This window comes from Solanum dulcamara, chromosome 2 (genome assembly GCF_947179165.1).
Source record: "Solanum dulcamara chromosome 2, daSolDulc1.2, whole genome shotgun sequence".
NCBI lineage: Eukaryota > Viridiplantae > Streptophyta > Magnoliopsida > Solanales > Solanaceae > Solanum > Solanum dulcamara.
Window position 1 is genome coordinate 37,643,950 of NC_077238.1, and position 25,844 is coordinate 37,669,793.

Below are 25,844 nucleotides of genomic sequence, written 5' to 3' on the forward strand. Positions count from 1 at the left end.
TAAATAAAGATGAAGTAGTAGTAAGAACAGACTGTGAGGCAATAGTTAAACTTCATCAGAGAATAAATAGTAAAGCTAGTAGTTGATGGATAAACTTTATGGATGTTATATATATCTATAATACTATAGTTTTTGAATATGTTAAAAGAAAAAACAATGATTTAGTTGATAAATTAAGTAGACTACAACTCAAAACTAACTGATACAATGTTATTTCAGCATGAGACCAACTGGCCAACAGCCATTAGTGAAAGCCAAGGGCATAGCCCAACCAGATTCATACGCCCAGACTCTATTCGGTAAGATTAATTTCAAACCTCAAAGTAGGGTAGACATGATGGAAAGATTTTACTTTGATAAATTTAATTTAATTTCCTACCCTTAGTATAATTTATCTTTTAGAATAATACCAGAATGTACGTTAGACAAAATCCAAAAATATTTAGTAGATAATCTATGGATAACATATAATAAAAAAGACAAGAAACATTTTATCGCAGCTAATAATGCACTATATCAATACTTCTTGGATAAAACAGAGAAAATAAGTTTAAATATTAAGTAGTTATACATGGTAAGACAAATGGTATTTTTCATACTTGGATAGAAGTGGTAGACTCTATAAACGAAGTTAAAAACCCTCTTTTCAAAGGATTTAATACCTTTATCAAAGCTTTAGACTATGCTAGAGGAATGCTTGGGCCAAACTATTATATTTCTCCAACCCCTCAGACAAAGCCCAACCCAAACTCCTCAATACAACATTCAGAAAGACATAGATAAGATAATTTTATGTGATCATTGTTCTACCATGACTGAGGCCTTCAAAAGATTCAATGCAAAAAATAAGGCCATCATTCAGGAAAATATGAGACTCATAAAGCAAATCGAGACTTTCCAAGGTAAGTTTGTTCCTAGAACAGATACAAGTACACAGACCCTAGATATGAGTTCTCCATCTCAAACAAAAATGGATGAGAAGAGTGTGCATTCCCCTCTGAATGCTAAGAATATACTATATCACATTAAGATACAACTAGTCCAGTTCAAACGGTAGACGGTAAAGACATATCAAATCCTGTGGCATAGTCTAAAGCTTCGGTAAAGGAAAGTATAGAGGATTCTAACTCTAAATCCAGGATTGTGGCCCAACAGTGATTCACAAACCTAACCGGGTAAAAACCACAACACCAAGGCTCCAAAATAGGTGCTACAATAGTGAAGGACACTAAGACTCAAAAATTCCCACCAATAACGGCTACACAATCTAAGGCTCAACCCAAACTCAATTCTATAGCATAATTCTGCCAACCACTATAAACATCGGACAAGCCACCTAAAATAGGTTAATTAAGGCCAAACTAAGGCATAATCAATAATCTACCGAATACACAGAGAGTTTCATAAAGTCAACATAGCCTAAGGCTTATATTTGGACAAGGAAAGAAGAAACTAGGAATCGAGCCTAACCCATCCCAGACAATTCCAACCACAATTAATTTATACTAAATAAAACATCATGAAGCTCAATCTAAGGAATGAAGACAGTAGCCTACCTCGAAGACGAACACGTATGCCCCAAGTCCACTTCTTGATAGCTTTCAACTCCAAATTCCTCCAGGCTATCAAAATACCGATTACCTTGTAAATTCGGATGTCTTAACACTAATATTGCATTTTATGGAGATAGACCCAAAATTGGATCAAAATGGAATTGTGGGAACCGCAATAGGAATTTTGAAATCAACTCCGTAAAAGGTTTTAAACACATTATTGAGCTTGTACCCAAAATAGGGCACAAATTGATTCTCAAAATGAGATAAATCAGCCCAACAATTTAAATCACCATTAAATATTTAAAGCTAAGCTAGGAAAGCCCCTTTGGGGTTGAAATTACCTAAAACCATCACCTTGCATACTTCCCCGAACATAGAGTAAGGGCATGAGAATGAGGCAAGGCAGAGTAAGGGCAACATGTCCTTATTTTAGAGGAGGTCTTCCAACTATGATCAATCAGCGGTGAGTACACCTACTCCATATAATATGTATGATCAGCAAGGACAGAGTTACCATAATTCTAGAGCCCAGGGTTCTCAATCCTAGGTTAGTATGACTCAAGGTTTGAAGGAAAAATACCTTGTTTCAAGTGCAGTAAGCTACACTTGGGAGAATACAGAGAGGGGAAGAATGGTTATTATATATGTAGCCAGCTGGGCCATTTTTAGAGGGAGTGTCTGACATGGGGTAACAGAGCCCAATCTTCTACCATAATACCACCAACTAGAGGTAATTAGATGGGCACTACTTTAGGTATGGGCAGAGGTACAAATCATCTATATGCCATGGGTAGTTGCCAAAATTAGAAGAACTCCCCAGATATTATGACGAGTATGATTTGAATCTTTACTCCTGATTGTAATGTTTAGATGGATCCAGGTGCCACATTATCCTTTGTATCTCCTTATGTGGCTAGTAGATTTGATAAAATTCATAAGTGTCTTCTTGAGCCTTTCAGTATATCTACTCCTGTTGGTGAGTCTATCTTAGCTGCGAGGGTCTATAGAGATTATGAGGTGTTTATCTATCACAAGGATACCATCGCTGAATTAGTTGAGTTGGACATAGTTGATTTTTATGTGATTCTTGGCATGGACTGGCTATGTGCTTGTTATGTCTCTATTGATTGTTGAACTCGGATTGTTAACTTCAGTTTCTTAAATGAGCCTGTCTGAGAATAGAAACAAAGCCTTATTGTGCCTAAGGGTAAGTTTATCTCCTACTTTAGGTCCAGAAAGTTTATCTCTATGGAGTGTACTTATCTTATCATTAGAGTCAAAGATGACAGTGTTGATTTTCCTACTCTTGAGTCAATCCCGATTGTAAATGAGTTTCCTAAAATATATAATCCATCCTTATAGAGAGATTGACTTTGGGATTGATGTTCTTCCTTACCTATAGCCTATATCTATTCCACCGTATTGAATGACTCCTGTTGAGTTAAAAGAACTGAAAGAACAACTGAAAGATCTCCTAGATAATGGATTCATTAGGCCGAATGCCTCACCTTAGGGCACTCTTGTCCTATTTGTATGAAAGAAATATGGGTCATTGAGAATGTGCATTAACTATCGTCAACTAAACAACGTCACCATAAAGAGCAAGTATCCCCTTTCTTAGGATAAATGATTTGTTTTACCAGTTTTAGGGTGCCACTTATTTTTTCAAAAATAGACCTCAGATTAGGCTCCCATTAGTTGAAGGTGAGAGAATGTGACATACTATAGACTGCTTTCCGAACTTGGTATGGTCACTTTGAATTTCTTTTTATGTCCTTTGGTTTTACCAATGCTCCTTCAACATTTATGGACTTGATAAACAGAGTGTTCAAATAGTATTTGGACATGGTTGTGATTGTATTTATATATGATATATTAATCTATTCGAGGAGGGAGGAGGAGCATGCTAATCATCTCAAAATTATTCTACAGACTCTCAAGGATAGGGAGCTATATGCTAAGTTTTCAAAGTGTGAGTTTTGTCTTGTATCTATGGTATTCCTTGGCCAAATCATTCTTGGAGATGGTATATGAGTTCATTCATAAAAGATTGAGGCGGTTAAGAACTGGCCAAGGCCCACATCCCCGATTGACATAAGGAGTTTCTTAGATTTTTTTGGCTACTACTGTAGATTTGTTAGATTATCTTCCATATCTTCACCATTGACTAAGATTAATTAAAAGAAGAATAAGTTTCAATGGTCAGATGCTTCTGAGAAGAGTTTTCAGGAATTGAAAATAAGACTGACTACTGCGCCAATGCTATCCCTACCCGAATGAACAAATGGTTTTGTGATTTATTATTATATGTCTAGAGTTGGATTTGAATGTGTGTTGATGAAGAAGAGGAAAGTAATAGCATATGCTTCTAGACAGCTCAAGATTCATGAGAGGAACTACCCGACTCATGACCTTGAGTTTGCAGCTGTGGTGTTCGCTCTCAAGATTTGGCGTCACTATCCTTAAGGTGTGCATGTCTATGTGTTCACAGATCACAAGAGCCTACAATATGTGTTTACTCAGAAAAAATTAAACTTAAGGTAGAGGAGATGGATTGAGTTGCTGAAGGATTATGATATGAGCATTCTCTACCACCCAGGTAAAGCTAATGTTGTTGCTGATGCTCTTAGTAGGTTATCTATGAGGAGAAATGTCCATGTAGAAGAGGAAAAGAAAGAGTTGGCAAAAGAGGTTCATAAGCTTCCATGTTTGTGGGTTTAACTTATTGACTCAAGTGATGGGGGTACGATCATTCATAATGGGGTTGAATCATCTTTAGTTGTAGAGGTGAATGAAAAGCAATATCAATACCTCATTCTTCTTCAAATGAAAGACAATGTTCACAAGCAGAAGGTAATGGATTTTGCCAAAGGGAGAGATGGAGTGTTGAGGTATCAATGGAGATTGTGTATTCCAAATGTTGATGGCATCCGAGAAAGAATCATGGGAGAAGCCCATAATTTGATGTATTCTATCCATCCAGATGCTACAAAGATGTACCATAATGTGAGAGAGGTATATTAGTGGAGTGGGATGAAAAGAATATAGAAAAGTTTATATCTAAGTGCCCGAACTACCAACAAGTTAAAGTTGTGCAACAAAGGCCTTATGGAGTAGCTCAGAATATTGAGATTCTAGAATGGAAATGGGAGGTGATAAATATGGACTTCATTACAGGTCTACCTCGGTGTCACAGACAGGATCACTCTATCTGGATGATTATGGATATGATGACTAAGTCAGCCTATTTTTTGCCAGTTAAGACTAAGGACATAATAGAGGATTATGCCAGACTATATCTTCAAGTGATTATTAGACTGCACGGAGTTCCTTTGTCTATTATCTCAGATAAGGGAGATCGGTTCACTTCTCAATTTTGGAACTCATTCCCAAAAGGTTTGGGTTCAAGAGTGAACCTTAGCACTGCTTTCCATTCGCAGACAGACGGCCAAGCAGACTATACGATACAGACTTTGGGGATATGTTGAGAGCTTATGTCATTGATTTCAAAGGTAATTGGGATGATCATTTACCTCTTATCGAGTTTGTATACAAGAATAGATTCCATTGAAGCTGTTATAACCCGTATCTTGCACATTTAGATATTTTGGGATAATTGTAACAAGTTAAGGATAATGCTATGTTTTGATCTTGTTTGATACATAAGTTGATTATAAAAATTTTAGATGTGGAAATAGTTTAAAAGGCCAAGGGAAAAATTGGAATTTTAAAAAAAACTTAGTTTCATGAAAACCTATAGACTAAGTGATTGAGCTTGGAAGAATAAAAAAATGAAAATAACAGAGGCCCAAACAAAAGACCCAAGCACAAGTCATTCATCCATGTGATGAATGAATAAAAATAGGGCACTTAGTCATAAAACTCTAGAACCTTCAAGAGAAATTGAGAAAGGAGAAGAACAAAAAAAAAAAAAAGTAGGAGTTGGAAGCTAAGTAATGAGTCATAGGACTCGACTTACTTACGTAAGCTACCAACTTGGAAATCTTACATACTTAAGCTACTTAAGTGCGTACCAAGCTTACGTAGCTAGGATTACATAGATTCATAAAAGAAGGCAAGATTATGAACCCATGAGGAGAAGAAGAGAGTGACACATGGAGGCCCATGAGAGAGTAACACATGGAATCCCATGAGATAGTGTCACATGGCAGCAGCTGCAGCAAGGGGGTGGGCCCCTCATACCACGTGACAACCCCTAAGTGGAGGAGATGGTGTGTTGGCCCTATGAGGGCTTGACACGTGTCACCAATAAGGGGTTGACATGTGTCACCCCCTAAGTGGACTCTATATATATATATATATGTTTTATGACTTATTTCCCTCATCCTTATCCCATAAGTCATCTTCTTCAAGAGAGTTCTAGAAAAGAGAAGAAGAAAAGAAACCTTGAGCTAGAGAGAGAGCGCTACAGTTTTGGGGAGAAAAAAGTAAGTTCTCTAATTTAGTTCCGTGAATTAATTATATAGGATATACCACAAGGGTATGATGGTTTTATTAATGTAAATATATGATTTGGATCAGCCCCAAAATGTTAACAAACAGCCTCGAAGTTTCAGCTGCGCTAAAGGAAATTCCAAGGTGAGTTCCGACAAGTTTTTGCGAGTTTTGGGTAAGGTAAAGTTTTCTCTTTAGAACTGGAGTTTATGAGGTTGTTATGAAGTATATTACATGTCTTAAATAAGGTTGGAAGTTTAAAAAGTGTATAAGGATGCTTGACGTTGGAAATAAACTAAATTGAAGTGGTTATAGCTAAATCAAAGTCGAGTAGTGGGCTGTCGTTGTGGTGCTGTGGGTGCAGCTAGTTGGGTTGCGTGTTGCAGGGATTCAAAGTGTTTTAACAACGGTGTGGGTTCTTCTGGTTATATTCACAAGACCCTCTATTTGGTATGGTTAAACATTTTGCGAAACTAAGATTAAAACTCTATTTTTGTATCGTAATTTGGAGCTAGTTGTTTGGAGCTTGTATTGTGTAAGGTTGAAGTGATTTTCTTGTACATATGCTGCTGGTTTTTGTTGTTGGTATGGTTTTTGACATTGTGTCCGAGTTGAAATCTCGGGGATGTTGAAGTTATAGGGGAGATGCTGCCCGATTTTGGTAGATTTGGAACTAGTAACAAACTAGTCGAGGGTAATGGATAAGGAAATAACTCCTATGAGTACTTGGGTGTAGATTTGGAAATTGGAAATTGAAAAGTAATTAACCTTAGTATTACTTTCATGTTAAATAGGTTCAAAAGACGACGAGGCGAACGTGGTTAAGAGTAGTCCCTAAGAGGTATGTGAAGCTACCTTCTTTCTCTTGGCATGTTGTTGGTATAAGTATGTGAAACCCTTCTTCACTCTTGATATGTCTTTGACATAAGTTATGATGTTATGATAAAATTTTTATGGTACCGAATCCCTTGATGGACTAAGTATGATATATGTCACTATCTAAGGATCGGGTCGAACATTCCTCGGCATATGTTACTATCTAATGATCGGGCGTACGTTCCGCAGCACATATGTATATGACGACTACATAAGGGAAAATAGAGAGTATGTAAAGCCTATCCCTTCTTTCTTTTGGCATGATGTTTATGAAACGAATAGACGAAGTATATGTGATCCCAAAGAAGTCCCCATTCTCAAAGCCACTAAGATGGCCATTTTCTTCACTTCCAAAAGATATTTTATTAAGCTTTGATATGAGTAGATGATTTTAAAAGTGATAATTTGATGCAAACCATAATGACACTCCAAAGGTACTTGTTGTGGCTATTGTCCTAATTTTTGAATAATAGTTCATTTTGATTATTTCAATAAGTCTCCAATGATGGTTTAAATTCCATATGGTTACTCACTACTCTACTCATGTATACCATAACCCTTCTACCACCGAGTCTCGAGCTGGGTATGTAATCCTGTGCAGTTCACTACATTATCCATTGAGTCCCTCACTAAAGGGACGGGTACGCTATATGAGGAAATGATAATGCAATGACATGAATGACTCACTGAGTCCATCGCTAAAGGGTCGGGTATGTATGTATATATATGATGATATAATTATTCACCGAGTCCCATAAAGGATCGAGTACAATATATGATGACATAATTATTCATCGAGTCCCATAAAGGCTGGGTACGACCGAGTTCCATTAAGGGCCGGGTATGATATATGATGGTATGATTATTATGATAGTATGATTATTTACTGAGTCCCACAATGGGCTGGGTACAAAATACGACTCTGAGATGTATGACTTCATTTTATAAGATGCAAGTACAGTATTTTATGAGTTGTTATATTGTTCCCTGCATTGCTATATCAACTGTACTCCCTTTGAAGTATTCTATGCTTTACATACTCAGTACATATGTCGTACTGATCCTCCTTTTCTCGGGGAGGCTGCCTATATATTTATTTGTTCACGGGTATGACGGGGGCCCTGTCTCGCCTTCTGTTATTGTTCTTACTCTTAGAGGTCCGTGGACATGTATGTGGGTTATATATGGGTTGTATATGAATGTATGTATAGTGGTGCCTATGATAAGCCTTGCCTGCTTATATGTTATCCTGCCTATTAATGTGCTATAACTTAAATAGGAGACAGATTTACTTACAGATAGAAGGGATATACACGAGTGCCCAGTTCGAGCACCCTTCACGGCCTACAGAGAAGGTGCAGATCATCCAAGAGAAGTTGAGGACTGCTCAGAGTCGTAAGAAATCCTACACTAATGTTAAGAGGAGAGATTTGAAGTACAAAGTGCATGACTTTGTATACTTGAAAGTTTCACCCATGAAGGGTATGACAAGATTCGGAAAGAAAGGGAAGCTTAGTCCCCGCTATATTGATCCTTATCCGATTGTGAAAAGGGTTGGTGACGTAGTTTATGAATTAAAGTTCCCCCCCCCCAGAGTTAGTAGCTAGTCATACCGTGTTTCATATCTCTATGCTTAAGAATTTTTTGGGAGATACGTCGCTTGTTGTTCTAACAAAGAGCATTGGGGTAAAAGAGAGTTTGAGTTATGAAGAGATCCCAGTTCAGATTCTTGACCGTTAGGTTTGCAAATTAAGAACCAAGGAGGTAGTATCCATCAAATTTCTATGGTAGAATCAGTTTATTGAAGAGGCTACATGAGAAGCTAAAAAGGATATGAATGATAGATATCCTCATGTATTCATGCCTCCTAAAGATGAGGTTGATGGTAATTTACCTTTGCTATCTTTGATTTGGTTCATTCCAAATTTGAGTATTTGATATGTATTCTTGAGTTTGAGTAATTAATTATACGAATATATGATTGTTGAGTTCTTGATTGTATTCGTACCCTGAGTAAACCTTTAGCTTGGTCTTCATTCGAGGATGAATGATCCCAAAGGGAAAATATTTTAACACCCCGTGTTATCCTAACCTAAACTAGGATCGATGACAATGAGAAAAATAGAGAAAAAAGACTGACCCTGATGACTATGGGTGTTCTCTACAATTCGTAGTGACATCGTAAACCATGAAAACACTAAGTAAATTTTTTATTTGGATAAGCCTTCCTACGAGATACCATTATGAGTTGTAATCATTTTTACTATGGCTCATGGACCCTGATAACACTTTGTAAAATTTTGATTTGGAGATGCCTTCCTACGAGCTACTATTACAAGTCGTAATCATTTCTATGAGTCGTAGAAATGACTCATAGAAGCAACTAACACGTAGTCAAATAACAGAACTAGAGGGTCAAGTCTACGAATGGAGTTGACGAGCCATCAAAGTTCCTATGATTCATAGAAGCAACGCATAGAGAAATTTCAGAGACTCATCATTGCATCGAAAACCTGTAGGACAAATAGAGCCTATGATTCATCGATTCGTTGATAACTCATAGAACTGAGTCATAGACAACCATATTTTCCATCCCAGTTCCATAATTGAAGACGACGAACCGTAGACATCTCTATATGTCGTAATGATGACCCATAGATAACCTATTTCAGGTTTTTAATGATGATAGATTGCTCTTTTCCCACCCCTCTTATACTAAAACCTTGACATTTTAGGACTAAACTAAGTACCTTATCATCATCCTAAACATCTAAGTCTCATTAATATTTAGACTAATTGGGAGCGAGAATTTGAGAAAAGAAGAAAGGCTAGGGTTCAAGTTCTTCAACCGAGTCTTCGAGTTCTTGGTTGTTCTTCATGTGTTGGTATGTAAGGCTGAACTAAAGCATGTATTTTTTCCTACATGAGCCCATGATTGTGATAGGTAGATTTTGAATGGATTGTATCCCCATTAATGTCTTCTTGATAATTTCTTTTCTAAAATTTACATGTTTTAAAATGATTATTAATCGGTTCATGCTTTTCAACGAATCAATTTCCTTGAACATATCATTTGAACTACTTGTTTCATAAACTCTAAGATCATGTTGATAAATATTGAATTGTATATATCTAAGGGTTGAATCTAGATCCTTAAACTTGTGAATGTATGAATATTACTGGAATGTGATCCTGAAGATAGTATTAATAGTGTTGACGAATGGATAGTCCTGAATGTTTGTTACACCCCACAATCTCAAGCTAGGAATATCTTCTTAAGTTCCTTAGACATTATCATGTGAGCCGGATAATCTACGACAATATCAAGTGACTCTAAAGAAGGAAGAATGTGATATGATACCCCATAGGAGGGAAGGCTGGAAATGAGGTCATACGAAGTCGGAATGAGTTGGAGGCTAAGTAAAGAGTCGTAGGACTCAATTTACCTATGTAAGATAGTAATTTGGAATCCTTACATACTTAAGTTACGTGAGTACGTATCAAGATTACATAGCACAGATTACATAGGTACGTAAAATAAGATGAGATTACGAGCCCACGAGGTAAAGGGGAGAATGACACGTGGCAGCATAGGGAGATGACATGTGGAAGAAGGTGACCCACCTACTTGGGGTCAAGTAGTTGACCCACCTTCTTGACGGGGTGGACCCCACTTCCACATGGCATCCCCTAGTTGGCAGCATGTTACGGCGGCCAATCATGGCATGACATGTATCACCCTAAAGGGAATGAAATGTGTCACCTCTAAGGAAGCCCATATACACATGTTAAAATGACTCTTAGCTTCAGTTAAATTATCTAAAACCTGCAGAAAAACACCAAAAACTTCAGCAGCACAAAGAAAAGAAAACCCTAAGCTAAGAGAGAAAAGGGTGACGGCCTAGGAGGAAACATAAGGTAATTCCTGATTTTGTTCTGTAAACTAATTATGTAGCATATAACATGATGGTATGGAAGTATTACAAGTATAAAATCATGGCTTTGTGCAGCCAAAACGGACAGCAAGCAGTCCACGCAGTTTCAGCGCGACTAAAGAAGTTCTGAGGCGCAATTTTGGTGAGTTTTGGCCAATTTCGGGAAAGGTAATGTATTCCATTCTAATTTGAAGTTTATGGGGTTGTTATGTAGTGTATTATATACATTTTATACTGCTTTAAGTATAAATAAATTCGTGGGAATGCTCAACGATAGAAACAATCAAAATTGAAGTCGTCGTAGTTAAATTGTAGTTGAAACGAGGCATTGTGTGTGTGGAGGCTTCTTCTGGTTGTGTGGTGTGTGTTTCAGGGCCTATATGTGTCCTAAAGGAGGTGGGGGAGCTTCTGTTTGTATCCACATGATACCCCTGCTTCGTACGGTTAAAGGTTTCGCAAAATAGAAAATAGAAACCCTATTTTGGATATCGTAATTTCAAGGAAGTCGTTCGGAGGTTGTAATGTATAATGTTGCCATGTTTTATATATATATGATCTGCTGCTTATGTTTTTGGTTGGCTGTAGGTATTAGGGACATAATTGGAAATTCGAATAGGGCACATTATAGAGGAGGTGCTGCCCGATTTTCGTTAACGCCTTAACTAGCTAAAGAACTAGTTGGGAAGACGAGCGAGGGGTTGAGTTCTATGAATACTCATATGGAACCTAAGATGTTGGAAAGCCAAGGGTTATTAATATTCGTGTTTCTTTTATATTACTTAGGTTTAGAGGATGACGAGATGAACGAGATAAAGAGTAACCCAAAAGAGGTATGTGAAGCTTTCTCTTGGCATGTTTTTGGCATAGGTATGTAAAGCTATTCTTATTTATTTTGGCAAGTCTTATATATAAGTTATGAGGTTTGTATATAGAACTTGGGGATAATTCCATTTGTAAAGCTCCGAATACAGTTCATAATTTTTATCCATTTCGTAATGGTAGAACTCCTGTAATAGTTGAGATATTGCCTTTTTAAGGCTTCTATAGGATAAAAGGTAATATATGTAGAGCCTATTGACTCGTGTTCACTTCTAAATACTAAGGCTTTTAAGGTAGCTGAGCTATCACCCTCGGTCCTTCTATACAGGAAATAGTAACGGGATGCATGGGAAGCATGAACTATAACTCCTATTCATTTCTTAATATAAAAGTTCTTGAAGTAGCTGAACTGCTACCCTCGAGTCCCTATATGATGAATACTAATTGAATGTATGAGCTCCCATGCCTAACAAATCTATAATGATAAGTGTCTCTGATTGTATAAGCCATTTGGTATTACCTTAATAAAAGTCTAGGACTCTTGAGACTCCGTCGATATGGCCCCTAATGACATTTAGAGGATACTTGAGATGATGATCATTTTGATCCTCAAATGATAGTCCATGACGATTGTTATACCGAGTCTCAGATGATGAGCTAATTGCATATGGTTCCTCGTTACTCGACTCATGCAGGCTGTTAATACATCACTCACCGCGTCCCATGAAGGGCCCGACAGGATAAACTCACCGCGCCCCATGAAGCACCGGGCATGAGAAATTCACCGCGTTACATAAAGGGCCGGGCATGATAAATGATAAAATGCTTATTCACCGCATCCCATGAAGGGTCGGGCATGATATATAATGAAATGATTATTCATCGCGTCCCATGAAGGGCCGGACATGATATATATTTAAATGATTATTCACCGTGTCTCATAAAGATCTGGGCATGATATATGATAAAATAATTATTCACCGTATTCCATGAAGTGCCGGGCATGATATATGATAAAATGATTATTTAATATGTCCTATAAAGGGCCAGGCATATGATATATGATGAAATGATTATTCACCGCATCCCATGAAGGGTCGGGCATGATACACAATTAAATGAGAGCTTCACTGAGTCCCTCACTGAAGGGTTGGATACAGTCTGTAGGCATGCATGTGGAAATATAGTGACACACTTGTAGCACTAAGTCCCATAGCGGGCCTGGTATGGTATGTAAGGAAGGTATACATTCCCTCATGCCATAAGATGTAGGTAGAGAAATTCATTAACTGTTATATTTGTTTCCTGCATCCCTACTTCAGTTGTTAGCTCAGTTATGTGTTGTTATTCTTTATATACTCAGTATATATATCGTACTGACCCTCCGTTCACTAGAGGGATGCGTTACATGCTCATAGGTACAGATGTTCATTTTGGAGATCCACTAGCTTAGGGTTTTTACTCAGCGATATTGGGAGCGCTCCATTGTTCCGGAGACTAAATTTTGATACTGGTCATGTAATATGTATATATTTATATATACAGGGGTACGGTAGGAGCCCTATCTCTCCATATATTGCTGTTACTATTCCTAGAGGTCTGTAGACATATGGATGTGGGTTGTTTATGAGTTTGTTTCGACTGTGCCTATACGGCGTGTTGTAAATGTTTTTATGTTATGGCAGCCTCGTTGGCTCGCGTGGCCTTTCATGATATGATACGAATGAAAGAGGCTACATGTACATGAACAAGTTGTAAACTATTGAGGTTTTTGTGTATAGTATCACATCAAACACGGTTCAACTTAAGTGTAGCTGATAGATACGCATAAGGGGTTCCAAGTCGAACCCAGTCGCAGCCTACGGGGTTGGGTCATGATAAAAGTGGTATCAGAGCAGTTCGTCCTTGGAATGTCTACAGACCGTGTCTAGTGGAGTCTTGTTTATCAGTGTGCTGTGCACCACATCTATAGACAGGAGGCTATAGGATATTTAGTATTTTACCTTTCTTTCATATCTAAGATCGTGCGATAGAACCGAGTCATAGGGAATGAAATTCCTCATACTAACTTGTGATTTCAGTAGAAGGACAATATCAATAGAAGAAAGTAACTGACGATACTGGAAGTTACAAAGTATGCAGGTAAGCAAAGGCACAAAAGACAAATATTAGGTAAGGTATTAAAATGCGATTGACATATAAAGTTGAAGAGTGAAAGAAAAGGTAAACAGGAAAAGTGTAATAGGTGCAGTTCGAGTGGACATACGAGGTAAATCCCTTTCCATACTATTAATTGTGGGCGCCTTGTGTGGATGCGATATGATATGATATGAATATATATATATATATATATATATATGTGTGTGTGTGTGTGCCCTATGAGGCATTGTGGATATTTTCTGCGTGTAGGTGTTGAGATAGTAAGAAATACAGAGGAAGCTCTACCCAAATTTTTCTAGAAATAAGAAGAGAATGAGATATAGGGCTATAGTATGTCTTGAAAGGTTGTGCTTACAACAATGATGAGATTTGACTGAACGAGTATGGCTGACCTCAAGAAATGAGTTAATTGCTGAATTAATGGTAATAAAAACTAGGAGGTCGATACTGGTATAGTAGAATGAAGTTGGAAAGGACCTATAAGCCAAAGAAGATGATTCAGAGAAGACTGATAGATTGAGATAAAATAATATAGTAAGGCATCGCCTGAATTGATACATAGGGATAAACTATGACGAGTTATAGTTGAAAGAAGTAACGGTATGATTACGACAAGAGTGCAAGGGAAAGAGGAATATGACGGAAGTGAAGTGTTAATAAGACAGCTTGTGAAACATTAAGGATAAAACTAATTAAGAAGGGTAAGCAGCTCATAATAAGAATCGTGAAGAAGGTCAAGCGGTGTTATACTATGGGACTGAATGCGAATAGGGTACCAGGTGAATATAACAAAAACCGTTATAAGAATAAGTGAAGCTTAGTAAGGAAATAACTAAAAGGTATGATGTGGTCCATGTGAATGGAATGTAAATATAGGTGTGAAACGGAAAAGCAAGCTATGGAATAAATAAGGAAGATTTATCAAGTTCTGTAAGGAATGTTTCGAATAAAGGATATGTAACGACGAAAAGGATAGCCAGTGCAAGGAAATAAAAAGTAATATGGAATCCCTTGCATACAACCAAAAATGGATATAAGCTAGAGAAATAATAGAGAAGTTCTAATAGAGGCACTCAAGATAGATGTGATTAATTAAATATAAGTATCGAACAAAAAGGGAAATAGACAGTTATAAACTGAAGGTATAGTACGATGAAAAGGGGATAAGACAAGGCCACTACTACAACAAAGTTGATATGGTTTTAAGAAGGATTAGAAGTGAGACTTTAGCACATGACAAAGATGAAAGTTTAGGAGGCATAAAGAAGTATTGTGTATACGTGACTCCACCTTGATGATTAGTGAGATCCTGCAAGTAGAGAAAATGACGATTGGCAGAACAATTGCTGCATTATGAGGTTGTTAGAAGAATAAGTGGTATCCACTAAAATAAGCCTAGTATAATGACAGAACTTGAAACACGAATCATCAAAGTATAAGTGCTCCCAAGTAGAGAATTTGAACCAATTATGAGCATGAGTTAATTCCTGATTGGGATGAATGGAATGTGGCTTTGAATGCACTGCTACATGAAAGATATTGCTCGAGTATCAACCGTCAGATGACATTTTATATGATATATTGTGAATACTAAAGCACCTTATGGTTGTGCTAGGGTTCTTATAAGGGAAACCTAAGGTATGAATGATTTAACAGGAGATGTAGATATGGTGCAGCAAGTTAAATATGTTGGAATAAAATCATTCGCGTATGAATAGCTGAAAATAAACGGAGGATGATATGGGTGCACCCTAAAAGGGGGGAAGTGGACAAGAGAAGTACAAGCGTAAGAGAAAATCAACTAACTCTATCGTATGTAAATGGGAACGTTTAAACTTTAAACGAGATCCCATAAGGGATGGATGCGATCATACCTGTACTAATTCAGCGGACTCCGTCAAAACTCCAAAGTTAAGCGTGCTTGTGTAAGAGTAACACTGGGATGGGTGACCCTCTGGGAAGTGAAAAAGAGAATGAAACAAGTATGAAAAAAAGTGATTGTAAATGCGTGTTAGTACAATGACACATATAGGACAGAGTAAGCCAAGAGCAGAAAAGATTATGACTAAATTGGAACGCACCTCGTGCAAATGGCACAAAAATAATTATGTAGTCTATGAGCATTGGCATACTAAGACTAAGATCAAGTGATTACTCGATAAAAAGAAATATAATGTGATTTCCATATTTAAAATGTATTAAAGAAAAGTGTAAGATAGTTCGAGGAAGAACTATTAAGATATAATCAGTATTAAGGATAAAAGCCATAACGGAGTCCTGACCTCGACTGAAGGAGGTAAGCTTCTAGTATAGCGACGCTAAAACATTTTCTGAATTGCTCTAAGTACCTACACACGTTTGTGTAAGAATTACAATATAATGTATGGGAATAAAACTGGAAAGAAGATCTGAGTAAAAGCGCATGATAGCATACCTAAAGTGTTACAAGTTGGATTAAGAGGAGTTGTATAATAACTTAAACGAAATAGAGCATCAGAGACTTGATAGCCTATTACGAGGGATGGGAATCCCGACTCGGAAATGGAAAGCAATTAATGTAGGTTATAGTGCAGGCTGACCTCGCACTCTACGGAAGTATAAGTTCATATAGGTTTTGATAAATAAGCTGATAGAATCAACACATTATCTTCCAGTTAGGAAGGTATATTCAGTGAAGGGCTATGCGAGATGATATAGCAAGGAAATAATAAGATTTCACGGGGTTCCCACATCTATTATCTCAGATAGGGAAGCTCAATTTATAGCTAACCGCTGGAGATCATTCCAGTAGGGATTGGGAACATAGATGAATCTTAGTACGACATTTCGCCCTTAGACTAATGGATAGGCCCAGAGGGGAATCCAATAAATTATTGATGAAGTAAAGCTTATTCAGGGACAAACTATCGATTAGCAGCCTAGAGTCGGCAAGAAGGGGATACATTGGTCCTTCTCAGGTCATTTGTAGAATAGATAAAGCTGCCTATGAGTTGGACCTACCATCCGATTTGAAACAATACTTTCAGTTTTCACAGATCAATGCTCCGCGAATATATATGCGACCCTCCTAGAATATTCTTCATGGGTGAATTCTACATGAAAGGAAAGTTATCCTATGAGGGACAACCTATTGCCATCTGGGATCGACAGATTAAAAGGCTGCGAAATAAGGACATAGCTTCTGTCAAGGAGCTATGGCGGAATAAGAATTGTGAAGAAATGACCTGGAAGCTGAAGAGGACATGAAACATAGGTATCCATACCTATTCCCGATGTCTACAGGTAACCCCCACTCTTGGGACTCGTATATTAATTACTTGGATGAAAATGTATGTTATCATAATAGAAAGGAATCTCCCTACAGTTTGTATAAAGTCTTAAGGGAAGTTTTACTCAACATTTAGGGACAAATGTTCTAAATGGGGGAAGGATGTTACACCCCACCCTCTCGAGCTCGGAATGTCTTCTTAAGTTCCTTAGACATTATCATGTGAGCCGGATAAGCTACGACACTATCAAATGACTCTAAGGAAGGGAGAATGTGATATGATACCCCAAAGGAGGGAAGGTTGGAAATGATTTCATGAGAAGTTGGAAGGAGTTGGAGGCTAAGTAAAGAGTCGTAGGACTCAATTTACCTACGTAAGCTAGAAATTTGGAAGCCTTACATACTTAAGTTACATGAGTACGTACCAAGATTACGTAGCATGGATTACATAGGTACGTAAAATAAGACGAGATTACGAACCCACGAGGTAAAGGAGAGAATGACACATGGCAGTATCGGGAAATGACACGTGGCAGCAGGTGACCCATCTACTTGGGATCAAGTAGGTGACCCACCTGCTTGGGGGGCTATATCCGATATTGGTTGGACTTTCACCCCTAGCCACAATTCATCCCCGTATTTTTCCAGTGGACCCCACTGCCACATGGCAACCCCTAGTTGGCAGCATGTTACGGTGGCCAATTATGGCTTAACATGTGTCACCCTAAGGGGATGACACGTGTCACCTCCAAGGAAGCCCATATACACATGTTAAAGTGACTCTTACCTTCAGTTACATTATCCAAAACCTTCATCAAAACACCAAAAAATTCAGCAACACAAAGAAAAGAAAACCCTAAGCTAAGAGAGAAAAGGGTGACGACCTAGAAGGAAAAATAAGGTAAGTCCCGATTTTGTTCTGTAAAATAATTATCTAGCATATACCACGATTTAATGGAGTTATTATAAGTATAAAATCATGGCTTGGTGCTTCCAAAATGGACAGCAAGCAGTCCACGCAGTTTCAGCGCGACTAAAGAAGTTCTGAGGCGCAATTTTGGCGAGTTTAGGCCAATTTCGGGAAAGGTAAGGTATTTTCTTCTAATTTGAAGTTTATGGGGTTGTTATTTAGTGTATTATATACATTTTATACTGCTGGAAGTTTAAATAAAGTTGTGGGAATGCTCGATAAAAGAAACAATCGTAATTGAAGTCGTCGTAGTTAAATTGTAGTTGAAACGAGGCGTTGTGTGTGTGGAGGCTGCTGCTGGTTGTGTGGTGTGTATTTCAGGGACCAAATGTGTCCTAAAATATGTGTGATATCTTCTTATTGTAGCCACATTACCCCCCTTCTTCGTATGGTTAAAGGTTTCACAAAATAGAAACTAGAAACCCTATTTTGGATATCGTAATTTCAAGCGAGTCGTTCGGAGGTTGTAATGTATAATGTTGCCAAGTTTTATATATATATATATATATATATATATATATATATATATATATATGAGCTTATGGTTATTTTTTTGGTTGGATGTAAGTACTATAGATGTAATTGGTAATTCGGATAGGGCACATTATAGAGGACGTGCTGCCCGATTTTCGTTAACGCCTTAACTAGCTAAAGAACTAGTCGGGAAGATAAGCGAGGGGTTGAGTTCTATGAATACTTATATATAACCTAAGATGCTGGAAAGCCAAGAATTATTAATAATCGTGTTGCTTTTATATTACTTAGGTTTAGAGAAGGACGAGATGGAAGAGATAAAGAGTAACCCGTAAGAGGTATGTCAAACTTTCTCTTGGCATGTTTTTGGCATAGGTATGTAAACTATTCTTATTTATTTTGGCATGTATTATATATAAGTTATGAATGGTTTGTATATGGAAGTTGGGGATAATTCCATTCATAAAGCTCAGAATACAGTTCATAATTTTTATCCACTTCGTAATGGTAGAACTCCTGTAATAGTTGAGCTATTGCCTTTTTAAGGCTTCTATAGGATAAATGGTAATATATGTAGAGCCTATTGTCTCGTGTTCACTTCTAAATGCTAAGGCTTTTAAGGTAGCTGAGCTATCACCCTCGGTCCTTCTATACAGGAAATAGTAACTGGATTCATGGGAAGCATGAACTATAACTCCTATTCATTTCTTAATATAAAAGTTCTTGAAGTAGCTGAACTGCTACCCTCGAGTCCCTATATGATGAATACTAATTGAATGTATGAGCTCCCGTGCCTAACAAATCTATAATGACAAGTGTCTCTGATTGCATAAGCTATTTGGTATTACCTTAATAAAAGTCTAGGACTCTTGAGACTCCATCGATATGGCCCCTAATGGAATTTAGAGGATACTTGAGATGATGATCATTTTGATCCTCAAATGATAGTCCATGACGATTGTTATATCGAGTCTCAGATGATGAGCTAATTGCATATGGTTCCTCGTTCCTCTACTCATGCAGGCTATTAATACATCACTCACCATATTCCATGAAGGGCCATGCAGGATAAACTCACCATGCCCCATGAAGCACTGGGCATGATAAATTCACCGCGTCCCATCAAGGGCCAGGCATGATAAATGATAAAATACTTATTCACCACATCCAATGAAGGGTCGGGCATGATATATGATGAAATAATTATTTACCGTGTCCTATGAAGGGTCGGGCATGATATATGATGAAATAATCATTCACTGCATCCCATGAAGGGTCGGGCATGATATATGATGAAATGATTATTCACTACATCCCATGAAGGGCTACGCATGATATTGATAAAATGATTATTCACCGCATCCCATGAAGGGTCGAGCATGATATATAATGAAATGATTATTCACCACATCCCATGAAGGGTCGGGCATGATACACAATAAAATGACAGCTTCACTGAGTCCCTCACAAAAGGGTCGTATGTAATCTATAGGCATGCATGTGGAAATATAGTGACACACTTATAGCACCAAGTCCCATAACGGGCCAGGAATGGTATGTAAGGAAGGTATGCATGCCCTCATGTCATAAGATAAAGGTAGAGAAATTTGTTAACTGTTATATTTGTTTCCTGCATCCCTACTTCAGTTGTTAGCTCAGTTATATGTTATACTTTATATACTCAGTACATATATCATACTGACCCTTCGTTCTCCAGGGGGCTGCATTGTATGCCCGCAGGTACAACTGTTCATTTTGGAGATCCGCCAGCTTAGGGTTTCTACTCAACGATGTTGGAAGCACTCTACTGTTCTGAAGCCTAACTTTTGATACTGGTCATGTAATATGTATATATTTATATATGCAGGGGTACGGCAGGGGCCCTATCCCGCCATATGTTGCTATTACTATTCCTAGAGGTCTTTAGACATATGGATGTGGTTTGTTTATGAGTTTGTTTTGACTGTGCCTATATGGTGTATTATAAATGTTTTTATGTTATGGCAGCCTCATCGGCTTATGTGCCCTTTCATGATATGATATGAATGAAAGAGGCTACATGTACATGAACAAACTGTAAACTATTGAGGTTTTTGTGTACAGTATCACATCATACACGGTTCAACTTAAGTGTAGCTTATAGATATGGATAAGGGGGTCCAGGTTGGATCCCAGTCGCGGCCTACGGGGTTGGGTCATGACAATATTGTAATAAATTATTGTATTAAACCTCTCTTAACTAAATGATTGAGAAATTTATTGGTTGAAAGTATTGGTTTGATAGAACAAATGAGTTGAAAAAAGTCCAAAAGAGACTAACGATTTGGTTTCATTCTTATTGATTGTATTATGAGTTTTAGTCTTAGGAGGAGAGGATTGAATCGTTAAAGTCGGATGTTTCCCAAATTATTATCTTGACATAATAGGACTTTATTGATTATAGATCCATGATTGTTGGTTCGTTCTTACCCTTGCAAGGTATGGACAGACGTGACAACAACGTCGGCTTGTTGTACTATCACTGTTCATTTGTGATGGTTGTCGGATAAGAGAAAATCTCATATAGGTCTTAATAGTACTCTAATTAGATTAGATTGGATTCTATAGGATGGGTCTTTGTTTAAGTATTACTCTTGTTTAGACTTAGGAAAATCTTGATTGAGTTGTTCATCTTTCTAATTTGAGAATTCTGAGTTGATTTGATTCTACATTGATGCATGTTTCATTTTGCTATATTACATACTCGTACATTCTATGTACTGACGTTCATCTAAGCCTGGATCATTTCATGATGCAGAGACAGGTAATAGAGATCATCAAGAGGTGCATCATTGAGGATCTATTCGCATTCAGCTATTGGGTGAGTCCTGCCTACTTTCGGAGGATACCACATTTATCTTTCTAGCTTTTGAGTTAGCTTTTCTTTATTTAATTTGAGGTGGACATGAGCATGTTATCGGCACCATTTAAACAGTTGATAGAGGCTTTATAAATGAGATTGTCGATGTTATCTATTAGTTTTGTTATTGGCTAGTTTCATTCATACTATTCATATTAATTTGATTAATAAGAAATACGTGTTGGCCTTTGGCCTTATTTTATAAGTAGTATTCCTAATGAGTTGAGTATTTCGCTGATAGAATGTGATTGAATGAGCTTGTGATTAGACTAAGTGGTTCTCTTGAGGACCAATAATGGTCTTCGAGTGTCAGTCACATCTATGGTACCCTCCCGAGATGTGACATTATAATTGTTAAATTTTAAGAAAAAGGATGGTTGAGTGAAAAAGATGATCAATGATAGCTACAAAGTGATGAAAAAACCCTCTTTGATAAAATGAAACATGAATACAAAAAGAGAATAAAAAAGTGAAATATTCTTGATGAGATAAAATTACTAGTGAAATAATTATTGAAGAAAGGGACAAAAGAAGGACATAAAAATAATGGGTGATGAAATCTTAAAGTTCAAAGTGCTTAAGGAAGTGTAAGTCGCTATTACATAGTTTTCTACCCATCCCCCAGCCTATATTACAACCCGTTAAAAGGTACTATTTGATTCTATTCGAACATGCTTAATTAGTGGAGATCTAAATAATGGGTAAGCATATGGTTCTTTGTGCATACATGTGAATTCTTTTGAGAGTGTGAGAGTTTTTCTTTGATGTTAAGTCCTTAATTTATATTCAATCTTCTAAATTGAGTGTGTGGACTATTTCTTCTTGTGAGGACAACTTTTTCATGATAGATAGGTGATTTTATTAGCTTTCTTTGATAGAGTAGGTGAACAAACCTAATTTGACGACTTAGAGTCTATTTTTGAGGTCGAGAGTTTAGAAATTTGTTGTTTTATTGTATATCTTGTATAATGATTGAGAAGTGTACTTGCTGTGTTTGAAATTTTTGTACAACCTAATTGTTTGTATCAACAAAGTGGTGGTGTTCCTAGTTTTATTTTTTTAATGAGCTTTAATGTTTGATTGACGACGAATAAAAGTTTAAGTGTGGGGTGGTGATGTGAGGCAAAAAATATATAATTTTAGTCATTATTTGCCTCACATTTAGTATTTTTATTGGTCCTTTTTGGGCATTAATTTTATGGATTGTGTTAAATATTGTATTTTATTTATAAGATTAATTTGAGGCAAAAAGAAAAAAATTTAGAGCCAAAATAAATTAAAAATAAAATATTAAAAAAGAAAATCAAGCAAACAACTTAATGGAAGGATTTTAATATTACATTAATTTGTTTATATAAGGAAATAGTTTGCAAAGGAAAAAATCATTTGCAATGTGGGAACCATTAATGGCAGCAGCAACAAACATTGAAGACGGCTCCAGTAAAGTGTACACAGTGCACGAAGCCCAATTTCTTTTGGGTTTTGGATTTCCCAATTAGTTTTGGACTCAGATATTTTAATTACGGTTTTTTTCTACACATATAAATAGTCCAAAAAATTAGGTTTAAACAATTAAATTTTGACCTGGGGCTATTTTCTTCTTTTTTTCTTAAAACATTAGTAGATAAACACCCTTGTTCTGGGGCTGCGATTACGAGCGATGGTTTAATATCAATTTCTTTGGATGGAAATTCGTGTTGGTATCCCAAATAAAAGCCAAATAAAATATACATACCTTATCAATCAATCTCTGAACATGCATATATGAGATGACCTTACTAGGATAAGAAATCCTAGTACCCTTCCACTTGACCCTCGAGACACCAGGTATCGCTAAGGTAACATTCTTGGCATAGCGATAAATAATAGCATGATATAGAAAAAGCCAATCTATACCCAATATCAGATCAAATTCTACCATCCCCAGAATATTCATGTCTACCCAAGTATCATATTAGGCTAAAGAAACAAATTAGTATCGATACACTCGATCCACTACTAAGGGCTCACCCATGTGTGTAGAAACATGAATAGGCATGGACATGCGATCACAAGATAAATCAAACCCAGATGTGTCATTACCCGATTTCCCAAGTCATGATTGCACCTAGTATCAACCCACTAGTAGGTAAGCCTAACCCCATAGTCTGGAACCATAGGCAACAGACCATCATAAGCGGAAGAGAAGAAGCGAATAATAATAATAATAATAATAATAATAATAATAATAAAATAATAATAATTATTAAAGAATAATAACACCAATACAACAAGATAACCTCCAAAACCTGGTATCAGTCGGTAGTCGAGCTACTAAGCCAAATAAAAAAGGACAAGATTTATACAAAAAACATAATAGTAATAGTAATACAGACCGTCTCTGATTACAAAATAAAGACTAGTCCAAGTCTAAAATGAAGGGACATAGGCAACTTTGAATGCCAAGATCTCACCCAAGTCTCCAAAATCTTAGAGCTGCACTGCACGATACCTAAATCAGTAGCGAAAACCCATACTATGATCTGCAGGATGTAGAAGTATAGTATGAGTACCAACAAGTGGCACTCAGTAGGCATCATTTGAATAAGCTCCAAAGACAAAGTAAATATAAAGAACATATAAGAAAGGAATATATATCACAAGTAACTAATAAGAATAATACAGAATCTTGCAATAAGAAACATCAGAAATAATAAAGAGAGAGATAGGAAACAAGCAAGGAAACCAAGCACGTACCTGGTGGCGCCAGCCCAAGACCTAAACACGATGATACATTACCAAAGGGGGAACCACTAAGTGACAACTAACTAATCGAAGTAAACACAAATATCACATAAAGGCTCAAAGGACAGTATCAACAAAATCCCTATGCAAAGGTTAGATAAATAAGAACAAGGGCAGTAACTACCTCCAACAAGAGACCACCTTTTTATACCGCCACAAGTTTGCAAATAGTAAGACAATATTTTCCGAGCCCTTGTGTGCCTAGGAAGTTCACTCACAAATAGATAAACTCGCACGACATCCCATACTACCGATAGGTACAAACAACTATGGTGGTGATAAGCAATGCATATACGAATGAGAGTCATGCAATAAAACCAGTAGTACCATTAGTGCCAAGTGCCTCATACCAAGATATATACACCTACTTCCAGTTCCATCTAGGAAGTAGGACTCATGCGCTTCACTAGGATCACCATGGGGGGCTCAGGAATGCCTCTATATACCTGCTTGGTTCCGATCTACGTGTTATATAAATATAGATATCAATATGCATGTCTGATCATCAAAATATGCTACGTCACAGTGATCGGAGATAAAAAGTTGAATCAGCATAGAAAGGGATGGAAATCTCTACGACTAGATAGTAAAATAAAAATAAGCACATCCTCGATACCTTGCATCAATATAATAAAATAAACACATCCTCGATGCCTCCATTCCATTAAAAATAGTAGTAATAAAGGTAGTACGTCCCCCATTCGAAAATCAAAATAAAATACTTTAGGTTATAATCTAGCTTTCTCAAATCAATGACAAGAACCAATACAAGTACTAGGGCCGACTACATCTGTAAGAAAACTACGATCCAATGCAATGCATGCCACCACCAGCACCCAACCAACATGCACAATCACATACAATAATGACTCCATAAACACCTTGCCTTCTAGAGCATGTAAACTGGACTAACAAATGCAACCGACCTCCAATCAAGGCCTATAGCTCAACTCTACTCCTTTAACTCAATCACAAGGGCAAAAAAGAAACTCAGCCCTAGCTGGGTAACAAGGGGGAGGAAATAAGGAAATAGGTGCTCAGCTAGTCAATCAATACCTCTATATCCAACAAGTACTACAACCTCGAGAATACCACCAAAGCTAACCCCACCAAATGGCAATAAGAAAGCATCAACAATTCTAGCTCTAAATCCATAAATGGTATCTGACAGTAATTTACAAGCTTAACTAGGTGAAAACCTACACCAAGGCTCCTACATAAGTGTGCTATAAAAATGAAGTACAATCAAAAGAAAGGAGACCGTAGCCTACCTTGAAGCCTAACATACTTGATCCAAGTCCACTTCCTAGTATCTTTTCTCTCTAAAAACAACTCCAAATGCCTCTACGTTATCAAAATGGTGATCATCTAAACAATACAAACATTTTAGAACTAAAATCGCATTTTTTGGAGACGGACCCAAAATTGGATGAAAAAAACAAATTGTGGGACTTGCAATGGAAATCTAAAAAAAGAACTCCGTAAAAATATTCTAAATACATTATTGAGCTTGTACCCTAAAATGAGGCATAAATCGATGCTCAAAGCCAGAGAAAACAGCCAAATAAATAATTTCACCATTAAAGCCCTAACTAAGTTTGGGCAACCCCTTTGGGAAAGAAATTCCCTTACTACCTTGCTTTCCAAA